The sequence below is a fragment of the Neopsephotus bourkii genome, unplaced genomic scaffold, assembly GCF_033783945.1.
Source record: "Neopsephotus bourkii isolate Nb327-2 ecotype Australia unplaced genomic scaffold, CSIRO-AGI_Nbou_v1 NB_1488, whole genome shotgun sequence".
NCBI lineage: Eukaryota > Metazoa > Chordata > Aves > Psittaciformes > Psittacidae > Neopsephotus > Neopsephotus bourkii.
Genome location: NW_026901964.1, coordinates 373267 through 400364, shown reverse-complemented (window position 1 = coordinate 400364; position 27098 = coordinate 373267). Strand labels below are relative to the sequence as shown.

Below are 27098 nucleotides of genomic sequence, written 5' to 3'. Positions count from 1 at the left end.
CCCTCTGCCTTTTCTTGAACAGGTTTATGGAGCACATGAATTCACTCAAGGGTGAATCCCTTACCAAGAAATTAACAGAAACCGTTTTCCTGGGGGATAAGAAGTATCTGTTCTAACTCAGATCTAGTCTAGCTCAGTATAAATGGACTAAATGGAATGGACCCTTTTCCTGCTCTTCTGCTTCTGTTAAAATTGCCATATCTGGGAAAAGTAGAGTTTCAGTTACAAGGGGAGGCATATCATCAGGTGTTCTAAATGTTAATAGCTTCATTGACTAAACTTGCTGAAAAAGAAGGATGTGCCCCAGGGGTTTTGATTTTTCCAGACTTTCACCTAGGACAATAAACATCATGCCAAGTGCAAGGTAATCATGCCAAGTGCAAGGTCCTACACCTGCGTTGGAGCAATCCCAGACACAGCTACAGGGTGGGCAGAGAAGAGATTCAGAGCAGCCTTACGGAGAAGGACTTGGGGGTGCTGGTCAATGAGAAAATGAACATGAGCCAGCAGTGTGTGCTTGCAGCCCAGAAAGCCAACCATATCCTGGGCTGCATCAAAAGGAGTGTGACCAGCAGGTCAAAGAAGGTTATCCTGCCCCTCTATTCTGCTCTCGTGAGACCTCACTTGGAGTATTGTGTACAGTTCTGGTGTCCTCAACATAAAAAGGACATGGATCTGTTGGAACAAGTCCAGAGGAGGGCCACGAGAATGATCAGGGGACTGGAGCACCTCCCATATGAAGATTGGCTGAGAAAGTTGGGGCTGTTCAGCCTGGAGAAGAGAAGGCTGCGTGGAGACCTCATAGCAGCCTTCCAGTATCTGAAGGGGGCATATAGGGATGCTGGGGATGGACTTTTCATTAGGGACTCTAGTGGTACGACAAGGGGTAATGGGTTAAAACTTAAACAGGGGAAGTTTAGATTGGATATAAGGAGGAAATTCTTTCCTGTTAGGGTAGTGAGGCACTGGAATAGGTTGCCCAGGGAGGTTTTGAATGCTCCATCCCTGGCAGTGTTCAAGGCCAGGTTGGACGAGGCCTTGAGTAATATGGTTTAGAGCGAGGTGTCCCTGCCCATGGCAGGGGGGTTGGAACTTGATGATCTTAAGGTCCTTTCCAACCCTAACTATTCTACGATTCTATGATTCTATTTGCCCAGTACAGATAGATGCATCCAAGATGTTCAATTTCCAGCAACTACAAGGCAGCAGGTGTGGATAAATGTTGTTATTCCCTGTTTATTTGTTGATTTCAGTCCTTATTTTTCCTGGAACTATCTTTTGTGCTTTGTTTTCTTCAGTAATACACAATATTTTGTAAGCTTTATTTGCACAAAGCAAACCAGACTCTCTTCTATTTTGTAATATCAATATACTCCTCTCCCCTTTTAAAATTTGATAGTTAAGAATGTATATGATACAGAATTTGTGAGGTCCTTGCATAGTGTTCTTATATCTTATCTCTTTACCCACCCCTATCTAGTTAAACTCTCTGCTGTCGTGTTACTTCATTACACATTCCTTTCAAGTTTATGCAGGTTTCTCAGATTTCTTCCCAAGCATCCCATAGAAAAACCCATACACATACACCTCAGTCTTGATTTCTTCCATCACTGACTAAACGTTGATACTTGGGAGTCCTTTATATTTTTTCTTTTTTCCCCGGTTTTTGATACCAAGTTGTAGGGCTGCTGTATTTCAGGTGACCTGATTGCTTTCTGACCTCTCAGTCATCATGTTCCAGCCTCCCTTCCCCTCTTCTAAAGCCCTTAATATTGAAGAACTCAGACAAGTGATCTCATGACACCTTCTGGATGTATTTATACCTTGAGGTTTCTCTGGAAAGAAAACTACTACTTGCTTGGTGCTCTTGATGAAAACGCCTTCCTGCCTAGAGCAATGTATAGGTAATTAATTAGGACCCATATACTGCTGCAGACAGGGATGCTGCTATGCTTGCCTGAGGAGGGTATATGCAAATAAGCTCCTTCTCCCTGGAAGCCAGGCTCTTCTCATTTGGAGACTCTGGTGTTTAGGATTCACGAAATTTAGGCACTGGTCAAGAGAAATCATGAAATAATGGAGTATAGATGAGGGATGAATGAAGCAGATGCCAGGTCTGCATTGCAACAGAAGTGTAAGCACACATTGTGGAGCCTTTTCAGTAAGATGCACATTTAAAGGCATAGCAGATTCAGTAAATTGCTTTTGTAATCTGTAATTTTACAATGTATTGAAAGTCTCATTTTCTGAACTAGTAAATTTCAAATGGAATATCAACAGTCCTGTTTCACTCCTTTTCATGTGAATTTGTTCTGAGACCATCAGCTTTTCTCCTGCCACTGATTATTTTTAGGTACTATCAATACAATATCCATGACAAAATGACCACACCACTGGCTAAAACATTACTACATTCAGCTGCATTATGTGTGATGCTGGCATGCTACATTAAGTGGCAGCTGACACTCCAATCCCATTGCTGATCAGAACCTGAGGACTCTCATGCTTTCTCTGTATCACAACAGCTGCAAGCAGAGCTGCACAGGCAGCAAATTTTCCTCTGCGAGCTACTGTCATGCTAAACAGTCAATTAAGACTTCAGTATTGTATATGTGTCAGAAGAGGGTCAGAACTTCAGCATGAATGGCACCCAAGTTTTGCAGGTACTTCCTCTCTAAAATTCTAGATCAGAGACAACAAAAACCCAAAGGACATGGGAAAGCAAAGATATGCTCTTGCCAGTTGTTACCACCATCATCTTTTTCCCAGAAATGAGGAGCCTAGGAAAATCACATTGTGTTCTTCTTTGTAAAGAGCCTAGGCATTGCTCAGACCCTGCAGCTCTTCCCTTTGTCCTCTGCTGCTGGGTTACTCTTCCCTGGGCTGAAAACCCTGGCTCAGGTGCCAGCACATACAACAGCTGAAGGCAGCCCACTCGTTCAGACTATGTGCAGGGCAGAAATCTTGCCAAATGTCTACACTGACATTATGACGGATTTAAAGGGAGCAGATATGACAGCTTATATATATATGTACATGTTCCTTAACTGTAGTCACTGTAGTAGGTGTAAATTGCCTACATTTTCAGAACACTTTCTTATTTCTATTGACATGCCAGTGAATTTCTGGCAGTTTTCTTAAGCATGATAATTTTGCAAAACAAAGAAACCAAACCAAATCCCCTTCAAGGGAACTTGCATATCAAATGCAGACTGGTATTTAAAAATCCATTTGGCCTTTATCATTCTTTTTGTTCTGTGTCACACTGTCTGTCCTGAGAGCAAGAGCCAAATTAATTAAGCAGCAATCCTAGTTAATGAAACTAATGCCTGATTTAATCACATTATATATTATCACCCCCTTTAACTTTATACCATGTCCCTCTAGGCTGAAGCCAAGCATCTTGTTTGTAAGTTCAGATACAGGTCTTGAAGATTTTTCTTTCACTGCTCCTCAAAACTCTTGGTTTGTCAGCCTGCCTTCAACACTAACACATATGACAAGGTTTTAATTTTTTGTTCCTAGGCCCTACTTTGTTTTATTCCACATTGTATTAAAAGATCCCACATCAGGCACATAGAGTTATGAAAATTCTTTTGAATCTCATGGGCTGTTCCAATTTTTCTTTGTAATATCTTTCAATCAATTAGACCAAAATTATCAAATGAGATAAAAATCCTCTCTTCATTACAATGATCTCAGCAAGCAATACCGAACAAAGAATGAAAAATCTCCAGCACTGTGGGGGCATCCTGAAGTCCAAGCATCTACCCTTTTATAAATACGGAGGGAATGCTAAGTGCTAATGATACATTGGACACAGAAAACAGATACCAGCACGGGAAATTTTTACCTGCATTATTCCAACAGAGCTTTTGAAAATGATCATGCCTTTTTTATAGTATTTCAATAGATCCGCACACCTACTGTATTACAACTGTGCAATTCCAAGTATGAAATCACTAATTAAAATGTATTCACAGCAAGGTTATTTGTTGAAATGAAATAGTTGGGGCGGACACAGAACACTTGAGACTACATTAGCCTTTCACCCATCAATAAAGTACAGTGGAGAGAGGAAAAAAGAAAGATCCTGATTTCAAATTATTCTACTTTACTTGCATGTTTGAAGAGTTATCGGTGAGAGACTTGTGATTTATTACCATACAACAAAACTATTTCATGATATTTCACCTTTCCTCCAGCTCTCCAGAAGCATGTTCATTGTGGGAGTCTTGGGATGGAGGAAAGGAATTGCAAGGAAAATGGTAGAAAGATTGTTGAAAAACATTAAGCTGAGAAACTGCTGCTGTCCCAGATGTGAAAAGGAGCAGTTGCATTGAAAGCCCCTGCAACACATCATCTGGGTATGTTCCCTGTCTGAGCAAAGCATGTGCTTGCAAGTGGGAACCAAGGTAAATGGGAAAGTGGAGGGAGCACAGTTAGATGTGAAGCTCTTCTTGTAGACTAATGTGTGCTTAGAGATATCACATATGATTTCCTGTGACAGCCCTGGTGGATACAAACCTTGGACTTCTACTTTTATTGTAGAACCCTGTCATCAAAACTGATGGAGAGCATTTTATGTCCCTCAGCCTCCACCACCAAGTTCTTTTGTATTTGATCCAACTGTGTCAGTTCATCTTGTGGGCTTATGAGCTAGGCAATGAGCATTAGTCAAAACAAAGTGTGTAAAGCAATTCAGAACAGTTACAGTAATTAAATTTGGAATTGTGAATGTGAATATGAATATAAGGACTCTAGTTTTCCAAAAAGTTGCATACAGTCAGCAAACAACCTTTATCAGAAGTGCCAAATGTTTGATCAAAACATTCTTTGTGTTGAACATTGGTTGCTCATGAATAATCTGAAGCCAATGAATTAAAAACCTTATCTATAAATGAGGCAGAATACTAAATATCTAACTTCAAATTATGTTCCTTGATATCTCTTGCAAAGAGCCTGAAATTATTACAGAGCCATGCTGCATTTTCTCAGTTGTGTAACTTGCCACAGGAATCCAGGTGGTAGCTGGATTTCAGTCTGGGTGGGATGAAAGATATAAATTTAGATGTCCAGAGTAGGTTGGAATGTGATTTCTCCCATAAAGAAACATATTTAATGTGGGTGCTGACAGAAATACTAATACAATTGATGCTGCCAACTTACCACCCAACAAAAGCAGAAAAAAACCCATAAGGAACATGCCTGCTGTTTTCACTCATTTAAGGGAATGGAACTTGTTATTACCAAGACACTAATGCTCAGAGGAAAAACATAGCAGATGTGTTTGATTTTGATTTTATCTGTGTGGGTCTGAAGATGTTGGTTAAACAATATAACTTTCCACACAGGATGTTTGAGAAAGGAATGTTTTGTTATTTAGTCTCTGGCATAGAAATATGCACAATGTAGAAAGTTTCTGTGTGTAGTTGAAGGTGTTGAGTTACACTCACTTTAGAAGCTCAGAGGAGCCCTGGACTCAAAATCATAAACAAGGTATAATATCAGAGTCAGTTATACTGAGGTGGAAAGAATGATTACCCAGCATTTTCCATAAAGATTAGTTTCTAGTACGTTCTCATCTAACAGGTTCAGTAATTCAGCATTTAAGGTTGTAGACTCACCCCTTCCCTTATTCATTGATTCCAATGCATTATTTGCCCTCAAAAGTTCTGCCAAGTTTACATAGGAATTGCTTGCTATAATGTTAAATTAGAAAACTTACTCTAATTTACAAATGTAAGGCAGGGACTTTTTTATCAGGATGGAGAAATAATGTCAGGTAGATTCTTTCAGAGGTTTACAGCTGGTCTAGTCATCTGTGGAAATAGCTTGTTTTTTTAAGTGAGCTCAAAAGCAGTTGAAATACCTTCAAAATTATACTGAGTGGGTTTTTTTGGTTTCTGTACCCACTAGGACTGGAAGCTTACTGCCTACTAATACTACTGCCACGCCAGCCTGACATACACGAGCTGGCTTTTGCTTACCCCAGGCCATATATTTTGGCTTGAAATTCAACACAACAGCACTTCAGTTTGAAAATCTTTATTTCAGGAGGATTTTTTCCTGAGTATCTATCTATCTATCTATCTATCTATCTATCTATCTATCTATCTACCTACCTACCTACCTATCTAAATCTGAAATTTAAATAAATCTAAATCTAAATAAAATCATGTTTTATTTGTGTAATTAACACATATTTTAATTTAATAAAAATGTGTGTGTACACCAACTAATTTTTCAATCCTCCCCAAAATGGAACAGCATCTATACATAATGATATCTTTTTGTCTATTTGTTGACTTGGTTGTCCAAAATTTAAGCTTCTTTCTAGGCATTGGTACATTTTTCTCCCAACTATTTCCGTGTTGGGGCCTGGAGCACATCTACTCATGAGGGGAGATTGGCTGCAGGGCTTGGGGCCAGCTCAGCAGGTAGCCTTTGTTGTCTTGATAAACAGCCAGCCCCACATCATTACCAAAAAGAAGTCCTTGTCTTCCCAGTATGGAGCATTTGAACTAAAAAATTAAGTCCTTTCAACTTTTGAACTTTTTAGAGCTCATGAACTTTACATGTGAAGAGCTGAGGCAATACAATTCAGTTCTCTGGTGATTTTCTTTTCAGTCATAGACATGAATCACAACCACAAAAATTAGATCAGGGCATCGACTTTAGAAGTTGAATGCAACCACAAGTGAGAAATAATAGATCAAATTCTGTAGTTCACAGATTCTTTATCAGAGTAAATTTAACGACAAAAGAGAAGTAGGGCAAAGGAAGATCTAGGGCAAATCTGTGGACTTTAAACTTATCAGAAGGATTCAGAACTAGTTCTCCTATTTGCATGCTGACAATGGATATAGTGGAAGGTAGATCTGATTTAAAGTGACTAAAATTGCACTGTTTAGAGAAGATCAGATTCACAACAATTTCAGTTGTTGATCAGGGAAGTAAATCTTATTGCAAAACATCAAATGCTTTTATGTCCTGAAAAGTACTAAAACAACTTAACCTCCCCCAAGATCTTTAATTATAAATATCATGCAAAAAATCTTAAGCAAATTTCTATTTTAAAGGCACATTTAAGGTTTAGTTGCAGGAACACAAACAGAGAAATTAGAATGTTGTTTCACACTGCCTGTGTGAACACTTGCTCAGAAGTAAATGTGAAGTTGTGCATACCATTTTGGGAAATCTTATTGCTTGTGAGATCAAACAAAGGAGGATCTGATCCAATGATTCTTATATGAAAGCAAAATCATAAAATATATTCAAAACTTTTTTTATAAACAAAACGTAAAACACCATGTTTCCAAGTGCTGTAATTTATTAAAAATGGGAATTAATGAGAAAAATATCAAGAATAGTTTCTGTTTATCCATGTTTACTATGTAAAACTTGGAGCCTTTTTACCTTGGAGCTAAAGAAGAGGAAGATGTAATAGGATATTTAGAGGAATGGCTTTGCAGGAGGCTCTGAAGTGACCTCCCTATTGCAGTGGAGTCACACCTGCATACTAACAAAAGCTGTCACCACCACAGATTAGCTTCACACTTTTCTCTGCAGAAATTGTCCTTAATACTAAAAGGAAACACAAAGAAGGGATAGCCCATTCAAAGGAACAGATTGAGGGTAAGATAATAATAAAACACTCTTATGAAGACCACTCTGTTGAACTTCTTTTTTTTTTTTTTTTTACATACATAGATAGGCTGGCTCTAGGTGCAGAAAACTGGTAACATACATTCTGTTGTTCAGGAAAATGTAGAATTGATATTGTTGTAACTGGCAAGAATGATAGGTTTTCTTACTTATGTCAGTGTACAACTGGAGAAAAACTCAGTGTTGGACTGTCCTGCGTTCAGCTGTAACAGTTATTTTTCTCTTTTTTGGTAGCTGAATCAGTGCTGTGTGTTTGGCTTTAGTCTGAGAACAGTGCTCATAACACACTGATGGTTTTAGTTGTTGCCAAGTAATGTTTACCCTGATCAAGGACTTTTCCATCTCTCATCTCTGCCAATGAAGAGGAGCACAAGAAGCTGTGAAGAAGCAGAGACAGGACACCTGACCCAAACTAGCCAAAGGGGTATTCCATACCACAGCACATCATGCCCAGTATAAACTAGAGGGAGTTACTTGGAAGGCCCAGACTGTTGTTCTGGTTGGGCTGGGTATTGGTTGGTGGGTGGTGAGCAATTGTATTGTGCATCACTTGTGTTTGTTTTCTTTTCTTTTTCCCCTTTTCGTGTCATATTCTCTCCCCTTGTTATTTCACGTATCATTATTATTACTGGTGGTAGCAGCAGTAGACTTTTTTTATACCTCAGTTATTGGACTGTTCTTATTTCAACCTGTGGGCTTTACATTCTTTCAATTCTTCTCTTCATCCCCCTAGGACCAGGGTGGGGGGGAGGAAAGAAGGTGGTTGGCATGAGAGAACTGCATGGTTCTGAGTTACAGGCTGAACTTAAACCACTACACAGACCTATTTTGTTCTTGGTCTCAAGACTGAAATTAAGACGCAAGTGAGGGCAAATACAGTAATCAATCAGTTTGTTTATTAAGAGGCAACAATTATTATAAAAAAGGAGATAGCGACAGGACAGATAAAAAAAGAAAAAGAAATGAAGCAGGAATTTAGGGTGTAGAGAGATAGGCACCATTGTGGATCTAGCAGTGTCCCACTGATTCATGGTCATTATCCTCAGTGGTGGGAGTCCTCCAGGGTCTATAGTTGGTATCAGAGGTGGTGAGAGTCCTCCAGGGTCCATAGTTGGTGTCAGAGCAGAGTGTCCCCAAGAGCCCATAGTGTCGCTGAAGGTGGGTGTCCTCATGGAGGTGTCCTCATAGAGGTGTTGCTCATGATTACCTTTTCCCCCTTTTATTATGAGTTGGGAGGACTACCTCTGTTCTTAATGTCACATACTAAGTGTTTCTGGTGGACCAGTATCACTGGTCTTGCAACCAGCTCTAAACTGCACATATGCAGCAGTTCTTGGGATAATGGGCAGCAATTCCTCACTCCAGTCCCCAAGATAATGGAAGAGTCTTAGCTCCTCACACCCATCTCTCAGACAATTGTCTCTGGAATCCCATCTCAGCTTCTTATACCATTCTTTGAGACAATGGACAGTGGAATCTGATTTCAGTTCAGTTTCTCACAACTTAGAACTATGGGATCTGACTTGAAGAAGAAGAACTTCGTTGATATGCTCCAGATGAGAGTTGTCTTTAGTGCTGTATAAAGTAATAGAAAGAAAAGCAGTGTATGATTACTGGAAGCAGCATTCTTCATGTGGACAATTTGTTGCCTGTTGGACTGAGATCACAAAATACTTTAGGTTAGAAGGGACCTTAGGTTAGAAGGATAAAGCTCATCTAGTTCCACCCCCCGTGCAATGAGCAGGGACACCTTCATCTACATCGGGTTTCTCAGAGCCCCATCCAACCTGGCCTTGAATGTTTTCAGAAATAGGGCACCTATTACCTCTCTGAGCAACCATTGCCAGTGTCTTACTGTAAAATATTTCTTCTTTATAGCTAACCTGGATCTACCTTCTTTTCCTTTAAAACCATTACCACTTGTCCCATTGCTACAGGCAACATCTAGGCTAACATCTGTCCTTATTTTTCTCACCCCTTTAAGCATTGAAAGGCCACAAATAGATGGATTTAAGTGAAAAGTAAAAGGGCCAGATGTAATTTAAGTCAGCTTTGGTTCAGAAAAGTGTGTGCTTTATTTTAAGCATATGGAATGACTCATGTCTTTGGTAGTGTGATGGTGAAGGAGTTGGACAATTTGGCTTTCTTAGTTTGGACTTTTTGGACCAGTCATGAAAAGCTTAACAAAGTACAGTATTTGTTATCTTTGGCTTCAAAGTAGGGGGGTTATTTGCTGGATAAATTAGTGAGGTCACACAATGCTCAAAATAAACTCTCCCTACAGGATTAAATATAACTTTTAATTGTTATGTAGCTGATACAACATCTTAATCAACATCTTATCTTGGTGTTAGAAGAATATTATTATAAACATGCAGCTTTAACCTTCATTGATTTCAAGGACTCTGTCATTATCCAATTTTCCAGGGTGAGGTCTCTAATTACTGAACATTCTGGTGCTTAATTTCATGTGATAAGCCTAAAACTAATAGATAAATGGTCTCACTTCATTCTGAGGACAAAATCATTTGCAGAAAATGATGTAGAAAATGTGGGACAAAGATGTTCGAAAGAAAAATCTACAGACAGTACCTAGAAACAGATGTTTTACATAGCAAAATATCATTTAAACAAGGCTTGCTTACAATTTACTCTTAGGCCACAAAGAAATTTCTTTTGTGTGTTTCTTTTAGCACTGTGAGAAAAAAGCTCCACCAAAGGAGTAGATAGCTGTTTAGCTGAGCATCTAAGCACAAGGTACGGTGCACTAACTGGAGGTTTACTCCTCATTGGGGTACTTTCTTTGTACCCCTGACTATTTGCTCTGGAGAAGGCATGTGGATTACAAGTTCAAAATGCCACTTCTTTCTCTGTAAAATTAGTGTAGCTGCTAATGGAAGCTACCCACATAGTCTCAGAATTAATACTTTTTTTTTTTTTTTTTTTTTTTTTGCAACTGCTGTCAAACTTCTTTGCTACCCTTTTTATTGCAATATTTTGCTAGGCTGTTTTAAGTACAGGCTAAGTGGCTTACCTACCCTGAAAAGATTACTCAGGGTAAAGATACTTAAAGATACCTGTTACTGGGCTATCAAGGATAAGATGGGTGAGGCCTCTGAAGTAATCCTTCATCTAGCTGAAAACACATACAAACTGTGATTTTTTTTTTTCTATAACCAAGGCCTTTTGAAGATTTATTCATTGCAAGTTATATTTTACATCACATACGTAGCCAAAAAATGGGCTCTGTCAGAACAGGGTTTGTGTAATGCCCGTCTAATTCCCATCCACCACTGCTATTATAAAGGCAGCCAAGTGTCCTGTACTTTGCTCATGTAGTACTTGTTGCTCCCAAGTACAGATTTTTGTCAGCGAAAAGTAAACACAGATGAACAACAACCAAGGTGCTCATGTAGTACTTGTTGCTCCCAAGTACAGATTTTCGTCAGTGAAAAGTAAATACAGATGAACAACAATCAAGGCTTTTTGTGGCAGCTAAAGAGCTCTCTTTTTCTTTACCATATGCTCATGAGCAGCTATGTTTGAAACAGCTGGTTTGGAACAGGTTAAAGAGTCTTGGGGACTATTCATGTCATTGCTTTTTATTTCAACCATTAGGACTAAATTGTGAAGTTGGGGATGCCAAATTAAAAGTAAATTCCTGTTCTAACTTGGTATCTCTAGAGATGTTAGCCTTTACAAAACTGCACTCCTACCTGATCCACTCCTCAAATTCTATATTACCAAGAGTGTGTCACTGGCCTCTAACCCACCCCAAAACCCACTGTTTGACCTTGAAGAATGCAGGATCTATACTGTGATAGGCCAATAGGAGTCAAAAGGACAGAGACACAAGTAACATGAAGCAAATAATTTTGACCTATGTATTATACACCCTGTTGTACATGAAGTTAACATAATATGGCCTTAAGGGAAAATCCTCTGACAAGGCATAAGGCTGAATAACCTCTTTGCCTAGGAGAAATATCTCCTCAGAAAGGACTCTGGTTTGTTGGTTTTTCTTAAGTCAGTTTTTGTCTATGTATTCATCTGGTGTCTTTCTTAACTATCTTTATAGATGGCTTCATATATTGCAAAGGAACTCTATAGGTACCTTTGAATTAGTGGGATGTCAGCAAGGAGCCTCTTCTAGTATGTATAAAAGAAGCTCTAAACAGAAAAAGCAGTTTAGTGTTTAGGAACTCCAGGAAGTTATACCAACATTTTACCAGCTGATAAAAATATACCAGCTGGTGTATTTTTAAAAGTAAAACTTCCTAGGTGTGGTAGATGTATATATCCTTGAACTGTCTAGATGAAAACACTTTGAATTCCTTTAGTGAAGATAATAATGTACCCTTTCTGAAGAAAAAAATCCTTTAATATAAAGAATTTTATCCTTTCCCTCCTATTGTTGAATCATTGGAAGAGAGAACAGAAATGGAAGGTACTTTTTAAATCTCACACAGTCCTGGCTTTGTTCCTTCTAAACTGTCAAATTGTCCTGCATTCAGTTATTTTTCTCATTTTCAGTAGCTGGTGCAGTGCTGCGTGTTTGGCTTTAGTCTGAGAACAGTGCTCATAACACACCGATGGTTTTAGTTGTTGCCAAGTAATGTATACCCTGGTCAAGGACTTTTCCATCTCTCACACTCTGCCAGTGAGGAAGGGCACAAGAAACCGTGAGAGAGCAGAGACAAGACACCTGATCCAAACTAGCCAAAAGGGTATTCCATACCACAGCACATCATGCCCAGTATATAAACTAGAGGGAGTTACTTGGAAGGCCCAGATTGCTGTTCTGGTTGGGCTGAGTATTGGTTGATGGGTGGTGAGCAATTGTGCATCACTTGGGTTTTTTTTTCCCTCCTGTTTTTAGCTTTATATTCTCTCCCCTTGTTATTTCCCTTATCATCATTATTATTAGTGGTCGTAGTAATAGATATGTATGGTACCTTAGTTATTGGACTGTTCTCATCTCAACCCATGGGTTTTACATTCTTTCGATTCTCCTTCCCACCCCACCAGGAGCAGGGGGGAAGGAGGAAGGGGAAGAGTGAGAGAGCAGCTGCATGGTTCTGAGTTACCAGCTCACCACGACACAGATATTCCCTGGATTTCCTATTAGTGGTGTAGAGCACTGACTGTGGGATGAAGATCGGATGTTTTGCTTCAGAGAGAGAGGGGGGCTTTTTATTTTCTGACAGCTAGCAGAATTACTGCTGTAGCTTGAGGGGCTGAGAGAGACAGACTCATTCCTGTGTCTGTCCCATGATATTTAAGATATCTATGTAGTTTCCTGCACTTTGTTACAGTAAAAAACCACTGTGAAATGGTGTTGCAAGTCCTAAATGCTGAAGAATAACTTTTCTAGCAAATTATGTAATGCTAACAGGGTGTTGTAACAGTCCCCCACTGATGTCTAACCTGTGCCAACAAAGAGCAGGAATGCTAGCAATTGATAGTTATGTGAGGTGTTCCTTTAGCTCAGGTGTTAATGACTGAATTTTTTTTGTTGTTGAAAGTCAAATAGGTGATTTCTGCTGAGCCCAATACAGGTATGCATACAGCCAGCAGCTGCTCACTTGCTGTACTACACTTAGACATCTTTTTACATGCTGTACTCTTTGCATACATGCAATAGATGTTACAGAAACATAGACCCCTTACAGCAGCAGGCAAGACCCTTTCCTGCATCAGGAATTCCTCAGTACAGGAAAGTGGGTGATCTATGTGCATCAGCGGAATCTCCAGCATGACTTGGATTGGTTATTAATCATCTTTGCTTTGAATCTTAAAAAGGACTTAGGCTCAACAATGCCATATGAATGTGTAAGCATTCAGAACCTATACAGGTTGTCTGGGTTGCAAGGTTACAGTGAAGATGTGCCTGAAGATGTGCCTGTGCTGCGTATCTCAGAGAGATGTGAGCATGAACTGGCACACATTAGGAGGAGCTATCCCCCGTGTCTCCGGGTGCCGCAATAAAGGATACCTGCTTGCCAGCTTGAAAACTTTGTTGGCAAGTTTGCTCCTGGAGTTTTCTCTGAATCAATTTGGCGACCCAGATGGGACCCTTTCTGCTCAGCTGCAGGACCCGCTGAGGACAGGGCTCCCCTAGGGCCCTCGGGAGTTTTTCCCAGAGGGACCCCTCAACTCATTCAGATAGCTGAGGGAGCAGACAAGGACCATCTCATAAAAGGTATTCTTTTATTTTGTATAGTCTGTAAGGTGCAGGGGGCACCTCGATTTGGTAAATTGGTTTGGTAAATTGGTTTGGTAAGTGTATGCATGGTTTGGAAGCCTTCCGTAAATCAAGATAAGAAATCTCATCGGTAAAGTTGTATACACGGCTGCTAGTGTCTCTTCAGTATACACCCACAAGAAGCAGGGGGCTTCTTGTGGATTGGGTCCTGCACGACGCAGGGGGTGTCTTGTGGAAATGGTTTTGGATCTTGTTGGTATTTGATTTGTTTTGTGGCTTGTTACATTAAGGATATTAGTTTTGTGATTTTGTTATCAGTGACAGACTGTTATAACTAATCAGGGGGCATCTTGTGGTTTGGGTCCTACAAGATGTAGGGGGTGTCTTGTGGAAATGGTTTTGGGTCCAGTGTGCTATCAACAGCCCATAAGGGATTTGATTCAGTGATGCTGTCAGCATGGGTCCCTGAATATGTTAATCAAATCACCTTCTGATACAGCAGGCTGTCCAGTATGGTTCCCACAGTGGGATGCAGACAGGGTGGCCGGACACAAATGTCTCGTCCTTCTTGGGACACTGACAGGCTGGTCAACTATAAAGGGTTCAAGGAAACCCCCTATTAATGTTACAATATGGTCTGAGCCATAGGGGTTAGGAAGTATTGCTTTTGATTCTACTGGTATTCTTCTTATTTTGTGGCTTGTTACAGTAACGATTTTGGTCTTGTGATTTTGGTACTGGTGACAGGATGTTATAACTGTGTTATTAACTGTTGGTTGTTCGGTTGAATTTAAGTCTCTGTCCTTGTCTCAGGTGTTGTAACTGTGGAGTATGTCTGGGGATTCTCTGTGTGTGTGTGTGTGTGAATGTGAGATTGATAATGGAAAATGAGCAGAGTGAAGAGATCTTGAAAAATAATCATTTTGGGTGCATTTTGGCACACTGGAAAGAACTTGGAGGGTCTCCTGGGGGCTTGGTAAATAAGAAAATATTGGTAAAATATTGTAACCAATGATGGCCTTTGTATACTTTGGAAGATCAGGGAAAATGGCCTAAAAATGGAACTCTGAACTATAATACATTGTTACAATTGATGTTGTTTTAAGGGGGCAAGGAAAATGGGATGAAGTAATGTATGCAGGTACGTTTTTCACTTTAAGAAATCACACAGAGTGATAGACTGAATGCAAAATTAATATAGCTCCACCAGATTCCTTAATTTTGGCTTTGGAAAAGGACAGGGAAAAACTGAAAGTTACGCTGGAGATGCTCAGCCTCTGATATTGGGGAAAGATGTTTAAAGTTAAAAAACAGTAATCAGGAAGATAGGGTGGAAAATCACGTACCACAGGTACCTCCGAGAGGAGCACCCTCTGCCTCTGTCCTATCTGATATTGATAAGGAGGAAGAGATTTCTGTCACAGGCAACAAGCGGCACATCCACATTCAGAGTTAAGAAGGGGTTAAACCAGAAGTGCCGTTGCAGAGGCAGGCATCTGCAGGCCCTGCAGAGCAGGGGGAGCTGCTGTGAGAAAAAGAAAAAAAAAAAAAAAGGAAAACCAAGGGGGAAAGGAGGGGAGATCGAGCAGCTCCAGTGTTTGAGCGTGGGAGGAGGGATGTCTGCAGGAGGTGGGGGAGTGGGCTCTTCTCTTCTGTGGGACCGGACCGGTGTGCGTGCTATGGGGGGTTTTGGACGCTGGAAGTGAGACTGCCCTGGGGTGGGGGCAGTGCCATGGAGTGGCTCCGGTGACTGAACTGGAACTAAACTGACGGGGACCTGGGGAATCTACCCTAGCAGATCCACTGGTTACATTAAGACTATGAACTAGGGGAAATAAAGTGGAATTTTAGTGGATACAGGAGTAACTTATTTGGTGTTAAATAAGAGAGAAAAGAATTCGTTACAGATGTGGGAGCTACTGGCCACCAAGGAAAAGAGGAAAAAAAAAAGAAAAAAAAAAAAGGCATTCTTTTTGGAACCTTTAAAGTACAAATTGGGAAAACAAATCGGAATGCATAAATTTTTATGCATGCCAAATTCTCTAAAATCTTTGTTAGGGCGAGAAGCAACATTTAAAGAAGGCAAAATGGAATTCAGAGTTAAAAACAATTAATTGCAGTTTTGAGTTTAATTCAACAGAAAAGCAAAAAGGAGGACCTCCCTGAAATAGAAGAAATCCTTAATCAGGTATATGTGGGAGTATGGGCATCTGAAGTTCCAGGTAAGGAGAAAAATGCTTTGCCTGTTAAAGTGGAAATAAAAAGGGGGGCCTACCCAATTAGAATAAAACAGTATCCCTTAAAATTAGAAGATCAAAGGGAATAAAAAAAAAATTGATAAATTTTAAAATATAGATTATTAATTGAATGTGAATTGGAATATAATACTCCTATCTGGACAGTAAAGAAATATGATGAGAAAAGTTGTAGATTGGTTCACAATCTCAGGGCAATCAACAAAATTGCACAGGATATTCGTCCAGTAGTAGTTAATTCGTATGACTGATTGACTAAATTGAATAATAATCAGAAATTGTTTGCCATCCTGGATTTAAAGGACACTTTCTTTTGCTTACCATTGGCCAAAGAAAGCCACAATTATTTGCTTTCAAATGGGAAAATCCTGACAGAGGAAGGGAAACTCAATTAACTTGGACAGTATTACCTAAAGGGTTAAAAAAAAAAAAACAGTCCGGCAATTTTTGGAAATCAGCTAGCATGAGAACTAGAATCATGGAAGCCACCTACTCAAACGGGACTCTGTTACAATATGTGGATGACCTGTTAATTGCTACAGAAACAAAGGAAGAATGTATCCAGTGGACAGTGGAATTGTTAAATTTTCTGGGACTGAATGGTTATCGGGTATCCAGACAAAAGGCGCAACTAACCCAAACCCAAGTTTCCTACCTAGGATATGAAATAACAGGAGGACAGAGAGAACTTGGAACTGCTAGAAAAGAAGCCATTTGCCAGACTCCAAGACCATCGACCATCAAGGAGCTCCGGACATCCCTGGGAATGACTGGATGGTGCAGACTTTGGATCCATGATTATGGTGTTCTGGTAAGACCACTATATGAACTGTTGAAAGGAAACTCTCCCTCTTTAGAATGGACTGATACAGCAGAGGGGGTTTTTAGAAATTTAAAAACAGAGCTAATGAGAACTGCAGCTCTGTGACTCCTGGATGTGACTAAATCCTTTTGGCTATATTCCTGTGAAGAGCAAGGAATAGCTTTGGGGGTCCTTGCTCAAAAACTAGGACCCTACAGAAGGGTAGTGGCCTATTTTTCAAAACAGCTGGATGAAGCGAGCAAAGGATGGCCCAGATGCCTAAAAGCTATGGCAGCAGTTATCACAAATATTAAAGAGGCTTGCAAATTTACTTTGGGACAAAAGATTACTGTACTAGTGTCCCATGTGGTATCAGTAGTCCTGGAGCAGAAAGGAGGTTATCTCCTTCACGTTTTTTTAAATACCAGGCCACCACTGTAGAACAGGATGATACAGAAATTGTGGTCACTAACGTTGTGAATCCAGCATCCTTTTGCAGGAACAGTCGACAGAACCACTAACAAAAGACTGCTTGACCACCATAGAGACTGTATATTCGAGCCGACCAGACTTGAAAGAAAAACCTCTGGAAGATGCTGATTCTTGGTTTACTGATGGTAGTAGCTTCATGAAAAATGGTAAATGAAAGGCAGGATATGCCATTACCACCACTTCACAGGAAAAAAAAAAAAAAAAAAAAATCTAAACCTTCACCTGGTAACACCTCTGCCCAGAAGTCAAAAATAATAGCATTAATAAGAGCCCTGGAACTGGCTAAAGATAAAAGGATAAATATTAGGACTGATTCTAAATATGCATTTGGTGTGGTCCATGTCCATGGTGCTATCTGGAAAGAATGTGGACCTTTGAACACACAAGGGAAACAGATTAACCATGCTACAGAAATTCTACAATTACTGGAAGCTGTTCAGCTACCTGAAGAAGTAGCTGTTATGTACTGTAAAGGACATCAACAAGGTGGCTCTGATCAAGAAATTGGAAATAATTTGGCCAATTTTGAAGCCAAATGAGCAGCTGAACAATTTCAAATCATATCCTTAATCCCTGATGGCAAACTAACAATTGAAAAATCTAAACCTAGATATTCAAAAGAGGATAGAAAATTGATTGAGGATCTAAAGGGACAGGAAAATAGAGGGTTGGGCTCAAATACCTGGTGGGCGAATTGTAATCCCCTATAACCAGCTCTGGATGTTAGCTCAGGAAGAACATAATAAAACTCATTGGGGTAGCAACTCTTTGCATAAATATTTAGACAAACAAATTGTAGGAAGGAATCTATACACCACAGTTCAATTAGTGACAAAACAATGTCAGCTATGTCTTAAGAATAATCCTAAGACTGAAAATAGAAATCAAACTGGGACAACTGGGAGAGGAAGTTATCCGGACAGCAGTGGCAAATAGATTTTTCTGAATTACCAAAAAAAAAAAAAGGGGTGGTTATCGATATTTATGGGTGTTAACGGATACTTTTTCAGGCTGGCCAGAAGCATTCCCTTACAGAATAAATAATGCAAAACAAGTGATTAAAATATTATTTAACAAGATAATAAGATCATTTTGGGGTACCAGAGGCAATTTCTTCTGACCGAGACTCGCACTTTAGTGCAAAATTGTTACAAGAAATTAGCAAAAAATTAGAAACTGATTGGCAACTGCATGTTCCATATAGGCCTCAGGCCAGTGGGCAAGTAGAAAAGATAAACCATCTGATTAAACAACAAATTAGTAAAATATGTCAGGAAACAAATTTATACTGGTACCAGGCATTACCACTGGCTTTATTAAGAATTTGAACTAGACCCCGGTCAAAAGAAGAGGTTAGCCCATTTGAGATTTTGTATGGAAGACCATATCAGTCCCAGTTTAAAGGAGAAAGTCTTCAGGAAGTGGGAGAAGGCTATCTCCAACAGTTTCTGATCAATCTGGGAAAACAGTTGGAGGAGATAAATAAGAGAATAGTAGGGACAAGAGCCAGAGGTTTGGATTATCCAATTCACCCTTTCAGATCTGGAGACTGGGTTTATGTTAAGAATTTTTCAGGAGATCCTCTACAGGAGAAGTGGAGCGGACTGTACCAGATATTATTGATCACCTTTACAGCAGTGAAGATAAAGGAACAACCTGCTTGGGCACATTATTCAAGAATAAAGAAAGCACCAGAGACAGAGAAGACAGGGTGGATTGAACCTTCAGTACCCTTGCGTATGAAATTGTGTCGGTCATAATTTGGACTCATATGATAACTGGCGCACAAGCTTGGGACCAGAATTTATACCTGAAATTAGTGCAGAATGTTACTAATGTTTTAATCGTAGTGACTGTTGGGTGTGTGCACAGTTGCCTAAATCAGGAGAAAGCCTGGATCTCCCATTAATTGGAGTTCCAATTCCTAACACTGTCTCATGGACAAATTTGTGGGTGAACACTAGCAATCTGTATTCGAAGGAAAGGTTAACATTTGGAATAGTTAATTCTAACCCAGGTAATAAATACTACACCTGTGCACAAAGATGTATTACACCAGGAACCAGGGTAGGAGATCATGCTTGTTTAAATGCCACAGATGTAGGTCACCATTCAAATTGCAATCATACAATTAATATAGATGGTATTGTAGTTCAGTGATGGCCCGTTCCTAAAGGGAAAGGATGGTACTGGTTATGTGGAAAAAATGCTCATAAGATTCTACCCCCAACTGGAAGGGGGCATGCACCTTAGGTGCTGTAATACCCAATTTTACTATTATCAACAGGTACCCTTCCGGGACCTGGATTAGAAGTTTTGCTAAATGAATTAAGTGAGGGTTTAACCCTATTATTGAACGGCACAACTCATTTCATAGTTTTGTAAAAGGGATAATTCCATCTTTGGCAGTAAGTGAATTAGAGAAGGCAATTATAAATATCTCGGCAACCATAGAGGAAATGGAAAGTAAAAACATCGATATAATCCAGGCAGAACAACAAGAGATAACTAGCCTACCTAAGGTGATATTACAAAACCGAATGGCTCTAGACATGTTACTGGCATCACAAAGAGGGGTTTCTTCCATAATCAATGAAAGTTAGTGTTCCTATACAGACTAAAATGGCAGAATTGAAACAGATCTGGAGGAAATTTGGAAACAAACTAACGTATTTCATGAGATGGCCATGGATGACACCTCCTGGAAATGTTGCAATGCAACATTACTAAAGATGTTTTAAAATAACAGGCATATTACTAATGTATTGCTAGTAATAACTTTATCTCCTAATGTCATTTGTGTAATGCTCATGTTTAAACCAATGCCTTTAGTTTTCCGTTACGATGAAACTACATGGCTGTTTAAATACAAAATGGCACAGTGCTAATGCTCAGCACTACTTATCAAAGCATGCCTAGGCATGTTTAGCTGTAAGTGCTTAAGTACTGCACTTAATAATTGTGATGTGCTACCCAGAGTTTAATCAAAGCTAAAATCTTGAATGTGGACTCTGATTTTGATTAGTGGCATTTACACACTGGGGCAGAGACATTCTGTAGTAAATGATCTGTATTTTAACTCCATTTGACATAAAGGTAGAATCTTTTTCCTTGCATGAGAACTTGTAAATCATATAAGTATTGATTATATTTGTTGCTTTAATGAAGTAAAAGTGGATTTCTGACTAATGCAGTGGAAAGTATACAATAGAGTCCTGCCATCATAAATCACTTTGTGGTGAATACAACAGTTTTTTATTGGATGTCACCTGAGTTAGAAGCAAAATCAATTCAAATCAAATCACAGCTGCTGTGTATATCAGAAAACTACAAGGAATTAATACACATATTTGCTCTCCATGCATGCCTAAATTAAATATTAACAGTTTGCATGAAGATGTGTTGCATTGCAGCCAGTTAAAATGATTTTATGCCAGACAGTCCTGATACCTGGTCAATAGAGACGTGGAGTTTGCAGTTAAAAAAGCAAACTGCATCCTGTCAGCTAAAGAATACATGGATAGTGGCTTTCCGTGCAGAAACTGGGATTCAGTTTTGAAAATACGATGAATTTCTCTCACAGTTAAATTCCTTCTTTTGGCAAGAAAGTTCTGAACTTTTAAATATTTTTTTCATGTTGTTTAAATTAATACCCACAAAGCAAAACTGCTGCAGTGGGTATTGCTGAAGCCATTTCTACTTCCTTTGTATGTCAAGTTCAGAGTCTGCTGTCTCATTATCATGTTTGTTGAGCAAATTCTAAAATACAAGAATATTTTCTTTCTTTTGATGTGATGGAACCTGGCAGAAGGATACATTGCTCAGAGTCATAAAACGATGGGTCTTAAATGTCTTTTTCCCAATAAAGCCAGTAGCAGTTCTCTGAAAACCCTGATGCAATCATGAGGCAAAAGCTAAAAAAACACTGTTTCTTCTGATAGCCTTTTTTCCTTTGAGAAAAATAAATGGACTTTTAGTGTTCAATCCTTCCAAGGAAAGGGGTCATTATTACCTTTTCTTCCCCCCTTTACCTTCTTTTAAGTTGTAAGTAATTGATGCAAATTCTCAAGAAAGTGCATTTCTTATAAGTTTTTAGTGCTTCTGGCTTGAAATTACCTGAATTTTCTTGTACCCACTTGGACTCAGAACTCCAGAAGTGATTATCCCTTTAGAAAAGTAGCAAGATAGATGAGCAGATGTGTGTGACTGATTTATATCCTCCTCGATCTTAAGGTTAGTTCTTACACCAAATTACAGAATACAGCACCTCACCACCTGCCAACCGATAACTCGCCCCACCCCATCCGACTGAGCACCGACCAATACCTCGTCCAACCCCGCAGTGAACCAGCCCTTCTGGGTAACTCCCAGTTACATCCTGGGCATGATGTGCTGTGGTATAGAATAGATCCATTTGGATCAGGTGTCCTCTCCCTGCTTCCTCCCGGCTTCCCCTCCTCCCTGGCAGAGCATGAGGTTCAGAAAGTCATTGGACAGACCAAACATTTGAGCAGTAACTAAAAACATTGGTGCTATCAGCACTGTTCCCAGGCCAAAAGTAAAAAACACAGCACTGCACCAGCTACCAAGAAGGAGAAAAAATGCTACTGCTGAACCCAGGACAATGACCATAAGCCACAGAATGGGAAACCTCAGAGCAAAACATAAGTAAAAAAGTTAAAAACACTATCTCTTCAGCAGCAGAAATACCACTTAGTGTGGAGCTCTAATGGAGAAGACTTCCTCTAATATTTATGAGCAGCTATTATGCAGAGGATGCCCCAAGGCTCCTAGATGTTCAAGAGGGAGTCAATTTATGCTGTGCTCTGTTTAGCACCATGACACAATTTATCATTATTAAGGGTTAAAATTCAGTCTCAGTTGTGCTGAGTTCACAATGGACAATGTGGCTGCCTTCTCTGTGTTGCTGAACATTGCAAAAAAAATTAAACACCTGACCATTTCCATTATGTTTTTCCTAAACTTGTTGAAAACACAGGTAAAGGTATATTATTACAAAGGCTTCATATTGAAAACTAATGCTTTTTGACTGAGAGAAGACTGAGGAAATAGCCAATCTTATCAATCAAGTTTAGGCTTTATTTTTTTCAGTGTCTTCAGTAACTTGCAAGTAGCTCACAGCTCAGCCACCTCATACTTAACTGCTTGGCATAATTCTGATGCCACTGCTGATGAGAAGTCAATAGCTTGCAGTATGTAGAGTGTCAGAACTTAATTCCAGGTTTATATATCAGTAATATTATAGACCTTCTAAACTATCTCGTTGGTTATCAAAAGGTCTCTGAGCAGATACCGTTCTGAAGTGCTGTGTTCAAAGGATAAGCTGTAAACTAAATGAAAGCAATAGTTATAATGTCAGTCAGTTCCTGGCCATAGAACCAGAGAACATGTTTAACGAGTTAGTGATCTAAATTTAAAAGCATGAACTCCAGTCAAATGGACTAAATTTAAGTCTTTTCCTGGATTCTGCAATTAAATAAATGTAACTAAACTATACAGTAGGCACTTCGGGAATTAAATAAGGCAAGAAGTCAAGCCACATTTTTCTTCCTGTTATTTATGAGTTAAGGTCAAGTCATGTACAAGGGACACTGGGAACAAAATCCAGTCTTCATTTACACCTGTGTAGCTCCATTTGGTCCTAAGCCTAAAATGCCAGGAATGAAAGAGAGCAATTTTTCATTGGACTGTGGCCCCTTGAGCACAGTAATAATAATGAAATGGGAAGAAGCAGTATAAAAGTAGGTAAAGAAAATCTTAAAGCCATTCCCAGATGAGATGTAAGGTCTCTTCCAACCCAAACCATTCTGTCATCCTATGACTCTGTGATTCCAGAGACAGCTCTGGTGCAGCCTCCCCCTGCCCTGGGTACTCCATGGTCAGGGGCAGTTTTTATGCTGCCAAAAGCACAACTTCTCCATAGCTGTGAAGTGCGGAGTGTCTGTTGAGACAGAAGGGCCTCTGGGGAAGCCACCAGCCACTTTGTGGATGCATTTCCAAAGAAAGTCTGCTAGGCTCAGGAGCCCCTGGGGCTTGGACCAACCCAGGCCCCTGGTTCTAGCATAGCCAGCCAACTCCAGGCAAGACAGCATCCATGTTTCAGCAGTGTATTCTGAGCAGGCCTGCGCAGTGGTGGTAGACCTGTAACAACTTGTCACCTACTGATGATGGGGGTCCATCCTGGGGACAGCAGCCCTGGGTGATGGAGGGGTGGCAAGGAGGAGGGAGTGGAGCGGGGGGCTCATGGCCATCTCCATTCAACACCAGGTACCCGATCGTTTACCGCTCCAGGTGCTGGAAGATATGCCGCTCCAGGTGCCAGCAGCACTGCTACAGCCGGAGGTGAGGCTGAGGTGGGGGTGACAGCAGGCGGCAACGTGTTCCAGGCACCACAAGGATGCCCTAGAGACCCTGGCTGTGGACAGTGGAGGGGTGGCAAGGAGGAGGGAACAGGGCATGTAGGTCACACTCACTGCTTGCTCTGTTCCACACCAGATCACCAGTCTCAATCGCGGACAAGATATTGATCCTTCTGCACGTGTCCTCCCATGTAGGGGTGTCCTGGCCATCGGCTGCCACCTGCCCCATGATCTGACAAGTCACCACAGGTCTACCACCACTGGACAGGCACCCCCAGGGATAGAGCATTAACAACTTCCCTGGGCAACCCATTCCAGTGCCTCACCACCCTTACAGTAAATAACTTCTTCCTTATATCCAATTTAAACTTCCCCTGTTTAAGTTTTAACCCATTACCCCTTGTCTTATCACTGCATTCCCCAATGAAGAGTCCCTCCCCACCATCCTGTCTCACATAAAAAACTGCCCTTGACCATGACGTGCTGGGGCTGGGGTAGGCTGCACTGGAGCTGTCTCTGGAATCATAGAGTCATAGGATCACAGAAAGGTTTGTAGTGGATTCATATGATCACAGAATGGTCTGGAAGGGACCTGAAAGCTTATCTAGTTACAACCCCATGCCACAGGCAGGAACGTCTTCCACTAGACCAAGTCGCTCAAAGCTCTGCCCGTTCCTGGGAAAAGGAGCACATGGTGGGACTGAGAAATACCCATTAGAGGGGATTTCTGCACAGTACGTTTCACTCTTCCCAATCAAGTCATTCCTTTCTTGAGCTCAGCAACATGTGCTGAAGAGTCATGGCACAGGACATTAAGGGGCACAACCTGATCAGTCTGTGATTGCAATGTGTTTGTTTGCTGCCAAGGTGCATCATACATCTGTGAAGTGTCAAAACCTTTATATCCTGTAGTACCCTGAAAGCAAAGATAATAGTGTCCGGGTAAACACATTCTACCTCCTGACGCAAAATTCTCCTTTTTCTATGGGTGAGTCACAGCATGAGTGGGTGAGAAGAAGCAGTTAGAACATCAGAAGGTACTTGGAGCAGTGGATGCTACTGGAAGATATCTCCCTATCACATTCCACATTAAACACTTTCATTCTCATGTGTGTGTTCCCTCACTAACACCTTAGTTTCCACAAAAATTTTTATAGGTATTGTTCGTAAGCCTTCCAGTAATATTTAGTTTTATAAAGCACTTCAAAAACACTTAAAAGAACCTGCCATGAAAATATTCCTCATGCTGGGAATACACTGAGCAATCATCTCAGTTTGGTTGCCTTTAGCTAAGAGGATGAAGAAAGAAGCAGCAGCATCCTGCTGCGCTGGGAGCCAGCTGTGCACAGTAGCATGTCTGTGGCTTGGATGCGGGACTGAGCAGGGCCCTTTGGGGAAGCCAAGCCACTGCACCCAGGTCTGATTTGGGAGCAAGGGGGAGAAACAGAGAGAGGTTTGTACCCATTCCATTGCTGCTGGGAGAATGGCACTGGGCAGGGTTAGTGGGGCAAACCCCCTCTAACCATCTAGTCCTTCACCTTAGGGATAAATGTATGGATGAATGATCTCCTTTGCATCAACACCCAATTCTATGATGTCATTGCATGTCACAGTCATCCACTATCCCAAAGTTGTTTCTCAAGCTAGTTGATTCTGTGATTCTAAAGAATTCAGCATGATGGCTGGTAATCCCTGTAAACCAGTTTTAAAGGACAGGCAGGGTGCAACATTTATCAGCAGCAAACACATTGTAAAGATCCTACATGTATGCAAAAGACTGCACATAACTCTTTCAGAACAAGTAATTTTAAAGCAGGAATACTTAATGTACAATGAAATGCAAGTAATGCAGCACTCATCACATGGTGGTTTTGTTCTCCTTTGTGAAAAGGAGAACAGCAGTCTGGGAAGTGCTACTGAGTACTGATGAGGACTGAGCCTGATGATTTACCTGCCTCAGGTATGGGAGCTCATTACTTATCCCGCCTGTGGGCAATCAGGCGATTAGGGGTGGCTTTTACAAAAGGTCTGGGTGGGGCATTTGCTGATATCTTTGTTTCACGGAGAATATGGTATAGGTCATAGTAGAATAAAGGATGAAGAGGGTCCCTGATGCAGAAGCTATGTTGGTGTTTTATTGGCTTAGTAGATGAGTGCTATTAATGTTTGTGGAAAGAGGTGTTATGGGTTGCAATAATTGTTCTCTGTTGTGGGCACTGGAGCTTTTCCAGTGGATTTTGCTGGTTACAGCCCTGAGGTAATGCAGCACAGGGGCTTTCAGAGGCTACAAGGAGCGGCCTATGCTTTGTGGACAGGGTCTCATGGGGATGTCTTGGCATGGGCTCACCTTTCTGTTGTCCTGTCAGTTTATCTGTGGGCCACAGTGAGCTTTTAGGGTTTTTCTGTGGTGGAGTTGTTTGCTCTTCCTTTCTTATCCAACATAGCTCTTCATAGTACATGCTTCTATCAGAAATATCATTATCCATGTATAAGGAATCAAATCGATTGAGAGAGGGTGTGTTGTGGTTTAAGCCCAGCCAGTAACTCAGAACCACACAGCCAATCGCTCACTCCACCCCCTCCCACCTTCCTCCTCCTGCTCCCAGAGGGATGGGGAGGAGAACTGAAGGAGTATAAATCCCAATGGTTAAGATAAGAACAGCCCAGTAACTAAGGTATAACACAAACCACTACTGCTGCCACCAATAATAATAAGGGAAATAACAAGGGAATATAATACAATCACTCACCACTCACTGACCTGAGCTGTGATCTAGACTTTCTTGCTAACTGCCCCCAGCTTATATACTGGGCACGAAGTGCTGTGGTATGGAATACCCCTTTGGCTAGTTTGGGTCAGGTGTCCTATCTTTGCTTCCTCCTGACTTCCCCTCCCCCCTGGCAGAGCATGAGACTGAGAAAGTCCTTGGTCAGAGTAAACATTACTTAGGAACAACTGAAAACATCAGGGGGGTTGGACTAGATGATCTTTTGAGGTCCCTTCCAATCTCTAACATACTGTGATACTGTGATACTGTGACTGAAACGGCTTATTTGTTGATATCTGCAGTACTATGTGATATCCTGGTATATCTGTTCAAGTTGTGTTTGGGACCTTCAGTTTTAATACTGAAATATTTTTAAGAAGGGGAAAATGGAAAACCCAGGGAACTGCAAACCAGTCAGTCTCACTTCTGTGCCTGGCAAAATCTTGGAGCAGATTATCCGGGAAGGTATGATAAGGCACATGAAAACCAACAAGGTGCTTGGTCACAGCCAGCATGACTTCACTAAGG

At 40.6% G+C, this 27098-nt stretch overlaps 1 long non-coding RNA gene across 1 annotated transcript in view; it reads left to right on the top strand.

Annotated features, from left to right (window-relative positions):
• Positions 1-4047: 4047 nt before the first annotated feature.
• LOC133220863 (uncharacterized) overlaps positions 4048-27098 on the top strand; it is a 41452-nt gene continuing 18401 nt past the window's right edge. The window contains exon 1 of the long non-coding RNA XR_009727797.1: positions 4048-4415. This is a non-coding gene — a long non-coding RNA (uncharacterized LOC133220863). The remainder of the gene's footprint in view (positions 4416-27098) is intronic.